Raw genomic sequence first — 9,722 nt, forward strand, 5'->3', positions numbered from 1 at the left:
TGTCCACCTAATTACCTCGTATTATTCCAGTGCTTAGAACAGTGCTTGACACATAGTAAGTAAGCACTTAAATATAATGATAATAATAATAATTATTATTATTATTAAGAAGGCTCCAAAATATAGGTAAGAAGCATCACATAATGGGCAGGAGATTCTACATGCCTGCTACATTAATTGACTTTATTGGGACATTTGGGAAGCAGACAGAAACTCTTTATAAGCCTACTTTTAACCAAATCTCTCATCGGGCTTCTCATGTAAGGAAGACTTCTCTCTTAACCCACTCATTACCCGAGGATTAAGTCAACCCAGCTACGTAGTCTGCAAAAGTGATCCATCTTTTCTCCTTTTTTAACAAGTCTTTGTAGATTCATAAATATTCTAAAACAATTTTAAATTTTAATTAAATGCTATATTCAGCCCCATGAAGCAACCTTGGAGCCAGAGGTATAGGATGAAGCAATATTATAAATCTAATGAAGCCTGCTTTTAGGTGGGCAGTTCAGACACATTGGTTTACCTATAGAGTAATTTGCCTGGCTCTCCTAAGATAAAACATCTGTTCCTGCCATCCTCATTACACGATGCACCATCCTTATTTATGAGGCCTATAATTAAGAGTAATTGACCGTGGGCACTCTGACTTTCTTTAAATTATGCGTAAAAATGAATTATGGAAACCCCACCATTAAGGAGGATGATTATCTATTCCCGATCACATCTTAAGGGTAATTATTTGGGTCTACAATAACTGGGACATGTCCCTCAACAGAAACCATCCCTTGCTAAAATGGGTCGTGTGCCTTTAAGGGGTAAATGTTTTCAGTTTCCCAGGCTCTCAGAGTGAGGATAACCCACTGAGTCATCATGACTGCAAGATCCTGGAGACTAAATTGCACAGATACAAAACATAACAAAACACAATAGCAGCGGGAAGAGGAAAACCGGATTAAAAAAACACACGATATTTTACGTAAGTGTCTGACCGAAAACTATAAAGTGGAAGAGAAAGAAGAATCGGCCCAGCGGTTCCTGCCTCATCAGCAGACCTGACAGATGCCTTGTTCCCTTCGGCACCCGCTCTTTCACAATCCGGCTACTATGAAGATTCCAGCTTTGGAGGCCGCCCGGGCGGGCTTTTTGGTTCCACGTTTACCATGACTTCTTCCTTTGCGTTTCTGGAGACATGACATAGTGACAAAAGCCAGTCTTTGCCACAACTGGAGGCTAGGATTGTTCTCCTGAGGGAGGGAAGGGAGCTGGGCCTGACCAAATTCCGCGAATTGCTCTTCACCCTATGGCATCTCAAACCATACGGCCTGGTGTCGTGAGCTGAAGACCCATGAGCCCGAGACCCCCTGACCACCCCTCCTGCCCTCATTCTTGGCCTATCTCACTGCTGCTGAGGAAAATGGGCATCTCCCTTTCAGGCACTGGAGCAGAAAGGAGTGTGAGCCCACTCTTTTAGACTGTGAGCCCACTGTTGGGTAGGGACTGTCTCTATATGTTGCCAACTTGTACCTCCCAAGCACTTAGTACAGTGCTCTGCACACAGTAAGCGCTCAATAAATATGATCGATTGATTGATTGTGGATTAGGGTTCCCTACCCAACAGTGGGAAACCCATTTGGGAATCTCAGCCTTTCCCAGGTTCTCATTTTCATGTCGCCAGGTGGAAAATATTTCCCTCCATAACCAAAGGGTTTCGTGAATGAAGCAGTTAACCCCGATCTAACAATTAATCAGTGGAATTTATTGAGTACTTACCATCAAGTAAAAATAATAATGACATTTGTTAAGCGCTTCCTATGTGCCAAGCACTGTTCTAAGTACTGGGGGGGATACAAGGTAATCAGGTTGTCCCACCTGAGGCTTACAGTCTTAATCCCCATTTTACAGATGAGGTAACTGAGTCACAGAGAAATTAAAAGTGACTTGCCCAAAGTCACACAGCTGACAAGTGGCAGAGCCGGAATTAGAACCCATGACCTTTGACTCCCAAACCTGGGCTCTTTTCACTAAGCCATGATGCTTCTCAAATACTACACTAGGTGCTTGGGAGAGAACCATACAGTAGAGTTGGTAGACAGTTCCTTGCCCGGAAGGAGATCATTTGATCTGCCTCTTTCACCACAAGAATTGTAGCTAAATGGAGCCCGTGAGCTTGCACACACCTTTACATCTGTGATCAGTCAATAGTTCAGCTGATTCTCAGTGTGGGCAACTCGGCGAAAACTGAAACCTCGGTTAGAACCTTTCAAAACTTCATTACTGCGGCCTGCGCCTAATGTAAATCTTCAACCTGACAGTAGCATGGAGAAAGTGGAAGATTGGTAAGACTCATCTTTAAAGACTTAGAGTCCCTATGTTTTTTAATCTCTTCTATTCACACACTAAGCGACTCCGGACAAATTGCTGAATCCTGCTCACCTCAGTATCTTCTTCTATAAAATAGGCATGACAATACCATCCTATAATAATAATAATAATAATGGCATTTGTTAAGCGCTTCCTATGTGCAAAGCATTCATTCGATCATATTTATTGAGTGCTTACTGTGCGCAGAGCACTGTACTAAGCTCTTGGGAAGTACAAGTTGGCAACATATAGAGACGGTCCCTACCCAACAGTGGGTTCACAGTCTAGAAGGGGGAGACAGACAACAAAACAAAACATATTAACAAAATAAATAGAATAATCAATCAATCAATCATATTTATGGAGCACTTACTGTGTGCAGAGCACTGTACTAAGTGCTTGGGAAGTACAAGGTGGCAACATATAGAGACAGTCCCTACCCAACAGTGGGCTCACAGTCTAGAAGGGGGAGACAGAGAACAAAACCAAACATACTAACAAAATAAAATAAATAGAATAGATATGTACAAGTAAAATAAATAAATAAATAAATAAATAGAGTAATAAATATGTACAAACATATATACATATATACAGGTGCTGTGGGGAATGGAAGGAGGTAAAACAGGGGGATGGAGAGGGGGACGAGGGGGAGAGGAAGGAAGGGGCTCAGTCTGGGAAGGCCTCCTGGAGGAGGTGAGCTCTCAGTAGGGCCTTGAAGGGAGGAAGAGAGCGAGCTTGGCGGATGGGCAGAGGGAGGGCATTCCAGGCCCAGGGGATGACGTGGGCCGGGGTCGAAGGCGGGACAGGTGAGAACAAGGTACAGTGAGGAGGTTAGCAGCAGAGGAGCGGAGGGTGCAGGCTGGGCTGGAGAAGGAAAGCACTGTTCTAAGCTCTGGGGAGGATACAAGGTGATCAGGTTGTCCCACGTGGGGCTCACAATCTTAATCCCCATTTTACAGATGAGGGAACTGAGGCTCAGAGAAGTTAAGTGACTTGCCCAAAGTCACACAGCTGACAATTGGTGGAGCTGAGATTTGAGCTCATGACCTCTGACTCCCAAACTCATGCTCTTTCCATTGAGCCATGCTGCTTCTCAGCTCTATCTTGCGGGGCTGGGGAAGAATAGCTAACACAAAGGGAAGCAAAGCACTTAATCAAGGTAATATGCTCTACAGATGTTTACGTGGTAAGAATGGTCATGGGTTCAAGTTCCGGCTCTGCCAATTGTCAGCTGTGTGATTTTGGGCAAGTCACTTAACTTCTCTGGGCCTCAGTTACCTCATCTGTAAAATGGGGATTAAGACTGTGAGCCCCCCGTGGGACAACCTGATCACCTTGTAACCTCCCCAGTGCTTAGAACAGTGCTTTGCACATGGTAAGCGCTTAATAAATGCCATTATAGAAAAAAAAAGAAACCGACTGCAAGAGAGAAGAATTAAAAGACTGTGGCTGGATCAGAAGAGTGAAAGAACTGGCCCACTGCAATCTTCCTGGAAGACTGTACTAAGCGCTGGTAACTGAAGCACAGAGAGGGGAAGCAGCATGGCTCAGTGGAAAGAGCCCGGGCTTGGGAGTCAGAGGTCATGTGTTCTAATCCCGGCTCGGCCACGTGTCTTCTGTGTGACCTTGGGTAAGTCACTTAACTTCTCTGAGCCACAGTTACCTCATCTGTAAAATGGGGATTAAGACTGTCAGGCCCACGTGGGACAATCTGATCACCTTGTATCCCCCCCAAGCTTAGAACACTGCTTTGCACATAGTAAGCTCTTAACAAATGCCATCATTATTATTATTATTGTTAAGCAACTTGCCCAAGGTCACAAAGCAGATGAATGACAGAGCTGGGATTTTTTTTATGGTATTTGTTAAGCGCTTACTATGTGCCAAGCACTGTACCAAGCACTGGGGTAGATATGCGCTAATCAGGTTTGATGCAGTCCATGTCCCACGTGGGGCTCACAGTCTTAATGCTCATTTTACATTTTACAGTGACCTCATCTGTAAAATGCGGGTGAAGACTGTGAGCCCCAAGTGGGACAACTTGATCACCTTGTCTCCCCCCCAGTGCTTAGAACAGTGCTCTGCACTTAGTAAGCGCTTAACAAATGCCATCATCATTATTATTATTATTTTACAGATGAGGTAACTGAGGCCCAGAGAAGCTAAGTGATCTGCCCGAGGTCACATAGAAGACAAGTAGTGGAGCTGGGATTAAGCAGTAAGGTCCTTCTAACTCCAGGGACCTGTGCTCTGTCCCTCCTCCTCCTTCTCCCCACCACCACATGTATATTCTCCAAGAGAGACCACTGGATGTCTAAATGAGTTTGTTACCTAGGAAACACATGTCAGGGCCACCCCAAATGACCCCCTCCTCCCTAGCATAACAGACCACAGCAAGGCAGGTCTACAAACAAGCTGTTGATTGACCAAAACATATGATGGGTGGCTAAAGAAGAATTTGCACTTAAATCTGCCCCCCTTTAGGCACTTCATTCAATCATACTTCATTCGATCCTATTAACTGAGAGCTTACTGCGTGCAGAGCACTGTACTAAGCGCTTGGGAAAGTACAATATAACAATAAACAGACATATTCCCTACCCATAATGAGTATGCAGTCTAGAGGGGAAGACAGACATTAATATCCCCCCACCCTATCTCCTTCCCCTCCCCACAGCACCTGTATATATGTTTGTACAGATTTATTACTCTATTTTACTTGTACATATTTGCTATTCTATTTATTTTGTTAATGATATGCATCTAGCTTTATTTCTATTTATTCTGATGACACCTGTCCACATGTTTTGTTTTGTTGTCTGTCTCCCCCTTCTAGACAGTGAGCCTGTTGTTGGGTAGGGACCGTCTTTATATGTTGCCAACTTGTACTTCCCAAGCGCTTAGTACAGTGCTCTGCACACAGTAAGCGCCCAATAAATATGATTGAATGCATGCATGAATGAATGAATGAACATAAATTAATTACAGATGCATACATAAGTGCTGTAGGGGGTGCTTGATATTCATCCCATCCTCAGCCCTCCAGCACATAAGTACATATCTGTAGTTCTTTTTTTACATGTCTCCCTCTCTAGACCGTAATCTCCTTGTGGACAGGGAATGTGTTTACCAAGAGCTAGGTACAGTGCTCTGCTCACAGTAAGCCCTCAATAAATAGCATTGATCGGCGGTCTGATCTGCTCTGTAAAACATGCTAAAAAACACTCAGCCCAATAATTTCTAACTTTCTTGGAGAAATAATTTGGCCTAATAATAATAATAATGATGGTGTTTGTTAAGCGCTTACTATGTGCCAAGAACTGTTCTAAGCGCTCAGGGAGATACAAAGTGATCAGATTGCCCCACGGGGGGCTCACAGTCTTAATCCCCATTTTACAGATGAGGTAACTGAGGCACAGAGAAGTTAAGTGATTTACCCAAAGTCACACAGCTGACAAGCGGTGGAGCTGGGATTAGAACCCATATTCATTCATTCAATCATATTTATTGAGCGCTTACTGTGTGCAGAACACTGTACTAAGTGCTTGGGAAGTACAAGTTGGCAACATATAGAGATGGTCCCTACCCAACAACGGGCTCACAGTCTAGAAGCGGGAGACAGACAACAAAACAAACATGTGGACAGGTGTTAAGTTGTCAGAACAAATAGAATTAAAGCTAAATGCACATCATTAACAAAATAAATAGAATAGTAAATATGTACAAGTAAAATAGAGTAATAAATCTGTAGAGACATTTATACAGGTGCTGTGGGGAGGGGAAGAAGGTAGGGCGGTGGGGGATGGGGAGGAGGAGAGGAAAAAGGGGGCTCAGTCTGGCAACAGTCAAATGCCCGGCACACACTGGGAAGCAGTATGGCCTAGTGGATAGAGCAAGGGCCTGGGAGTTCAATGGAATTGAGTTCCAATCCCAGCTCCTGACTTTGGGCAAGTCACTTCACTTCTTTGGGCCACAGTTCCCTCCTCTGTAAAACAGGGATTAAGACTGTGAGCCCCATGTGGGACAGGGACTGAGTCCAACCTGATTAGCTTCTCTCTACTCCAGCACTTAGAACTGTGTGGACCACCAATCCACATTATTATTATTATTGTTATTATTATCATTATCACTATGACGTTCTGACCTGGTGAGAAGGCACATGAGTTGGCGGACTTCCTCCCTCATGGCGGCCGCCCACCGGCGCAGGTTGTAGTCAAGGAGCTCCCGGATGAGCCCCTGGGAAATGATTTTAGACTGTGAGCCCACTCTTTTAGACTGTGAGCCCACTGTTGGGTAGGGACTGTCTCTATATGTTGCCAACTTGTACTTCCCAAGTGCTTAGTACAGTGCTCTGCACACAGTAAGCTCTCAATAAATACGATTGATGGTGATTATGTGCCGCAGGGCCGGGTTGGTGGCCAGGGACCAGGGTGATGCAGTGCACCGCGACAGCCGAGGCGCAGCCGTAGCACTTGGTGGAGGACGTTTGGCCACAGCCCAGGGCGGACAGGGTCCAGTACTGGCTCGCCGTGAACATGGGCTGCACCGTGGTCCAGGATGACTTGCTAGCTACCTCTCTCTGCTGGAGGTCGTACTCCAACAGTTCCTTCTGGGAGGCAAACACTTTCTGCCGCCTGCAGGGAATGGGCAAGGGGAGGGAGAAAGGAAGGGAAAGAGGAGAAGCAGAGTCAAGAGGTGCAAAACCAGGAACAGGGGTATCATCATCATCATCATCAATTGTATTTATTGAGCGCTTACTGTGTGCAGAGCACTGTACTAAGCGCTTGGGAAGTACAAGCTGGCAACATATAGAGACAGTCCCTACCCAACAGTGGGCTCACACAGCCCGTCTGCACACGGGCTGGGCCTGGGATATCCACTGCAACAGAGGAGAGGTCCTCTGAAATATTTAAATGCTCTCCAGTCTTCTCCTAGTCTTAATGCTTCCTCAGTCTTCTAGAGAAGCAGTGTGGCTCAGTGGTAAGAGCCCGGGCTTTGGAGTCAGAGGTCATGGGTTCAAATCCCAGCTCCGTCAGTTGTGTGACTTTGGGCAAGTTACTTCACTTCTCTGGGCCTCAGTTACCTCATCTATAAAATGGGGATTAATCAATCAATCAATCAATCAATTGTATTTATTGAGTGCTTACTGTGTGCAGAGCACTGTACTAAGCGCTTGGGAAGTACAAGTTGGCAACATACACAGTCCCTACCCATTAAGACTGTGAGCCCCCCATGGGACAACCTGATCACTTTGTAACCTCCCCAGCACTTAGAACAGTGCTTTGCACATAGTAAGTACTTAATAAATGCCATTATTATTATTATTATTATCCCATATCCTCTGACTTCCAAGCCTGTGCTCTTTCCACTAAGCCATGCTGCTTCAGAGCATAGGCGTGGGAGTCAGAAGGACCTAAATTCTAATTCTGGCTCTGCCACTTTTCTGCTGTGTCCTTGGGGAAGTCATTTCACTTCTCTGTGCCTCAGCTATCTCATCTGTAAAATGGGGATTAAGACTGTGAGTCCCATGTGGGTCAGGGACTGTGTCTGACCTGAGGAGCTTGTATCTATCCTGACACTTAATACAGTGCCTGACATATAGTAAGGCCTTTATAAATAACTTTGAAATGTGTATTAAAAAGGACCCCCAAACTTACCTGCCAACACCAGGTCCGACTTGCTTGTTCACAAGACCAGATGTGCCACAAGGTGAAGAGAAAGTGGAGGCAGTGTTCATGTGGTGAAGGGAGAGACACCCAAATCCTGCCTGGTGTCTTAGGAGAAGCAGTGTGGCCTAGGAGAAAGAGCAAAGGCCTGATAGTTAGAGGACCTGAATTTGAATCCCAGCTCTGCCAATTTCTTGCTGTTCTTCTTCTTTTTTTTTTTTTTTTTGGTATTTGTTAAGGGCTTCCTATGTACCCGACACTGTCCTAAGTGCTGGGGATACAAAATGGTCGGGTTGAACACAGTCCCTGTCCCACATGGGGCTCACAGCCTTAATCCCCATTTTACACAGGAGGTAAAACTGAGGTGCAGAGAAGTGAAGTGACCTGCCTAAGGTCACACAGCTGACAAGCGGCAGAGCCGGTGTTAGAAGCCAGATCCCTCTTACTTCCAGGCCCCTGCTCTTCTCCTGGTCTTCCCTCTACTTTGACTGCGAGCCTCATGCAGGACAGGGACTGTATTCAACCTAAATGACTTGCATTGACCCTAGTGTTTCGAACGATGTTTGACACACAGTAAGTGCTTAAGAAATACAAGTTTTCTGTGTCCCAATCTCATCTAGCTAGCCACCTACCCCTTTCCCACGTCCTCCCCCTGGCCTCTATCTCCCTCCCCCTCCATATACGTCAGACCTCCACAGTCAAAGCATTACTAAGGTCACATCTCCTCCAAGAGGACTTTCCCTCTTTTCCCTGACTCACTCTCCCTTCTGTATCATCTATGCACTTGGATCTGTGGCCTTTGGACATTTGATATTTGAATCATCACCAACTGCATGGCACTTATGTACACATCTCTAAATTACATATGTTGCCAACTTGTACTTCCCAAGTGCTTAGTGCAGTGCTCTGCACACAGTAAGGGCTCAATAAATACGATTGATTGAATGAATATAAGTGATTTATTTATTCACATAATATCTGCTTCCCCCTCTAGACTATAATCTTTTTGTGGGCAGGGAACGTAGTGGTTAGATCTTGGGGCTTGGGAGTCTGAAGGACCTGGGTTCTAATTCTGACTCCACCACTTGTCTGCTGTGTGACCTTGGGCAAGTCACTAAACTTCTCCACGCCTCAGTTACCTCATCCGCAAATTAGGGATTGAGACTGTGAGCCCCATGTGGGACAGGGTCTGAATCCAACCTGATTATTCTGTATCTATCCCAGGTCATAGAATAGTGATCAGAGTATAAAAAGCAACGTGGCTCAGTGGAAAGAACATGGGCTTTGGAGTCAGAGGTCAGGGGTTCAAATCCCGGCTCCGCCAATTGTCAGCTGTGTGACTCTGGGCAAGTCACTTAACTTCTCTGGGCCTCAGTTACCTCATCTGTAAAATGGAGATTAAGACTGTGAGCCCCCCGTGGGACAACCTGATCATCTTGTAACCTGAACAGTGCTTTACACATAGTAGGTGCTTAATAAATGCCATTATTATTAACAAATACTATTAAAAAGGGCTTAGTACTGTGCTCTGCACATTGTAAGCACTCAATAAATATGATTGATTTATTGATTGATTAAAAAAAGGTGTGGAGGCGTAGTCAAATGTTGGCAGGCCAGAACAGACCCAGGCGCAGCTGCTCTCTTCCTGGATAGGAGGGCACCTGGTTATTTTCATGGCTGAATGAGAAGGAA

The sequence above is a fragment of the Tachyglossus aculeatus genome, chromosome 5, assembly GCF_015852505.1.
Source record: "Tachyglossus aculeatus isolate mTacAcu1 chromosome 5, mTacAcu1.pri, whole genome shotgun sequence".
Taxonomy (NCBI): Eukaryota; Metazoa; Chordata; class Mammalia; order Monotremata; family Tachyglossidae; genus Tachyglossus; species Tachyglossus aculeatus.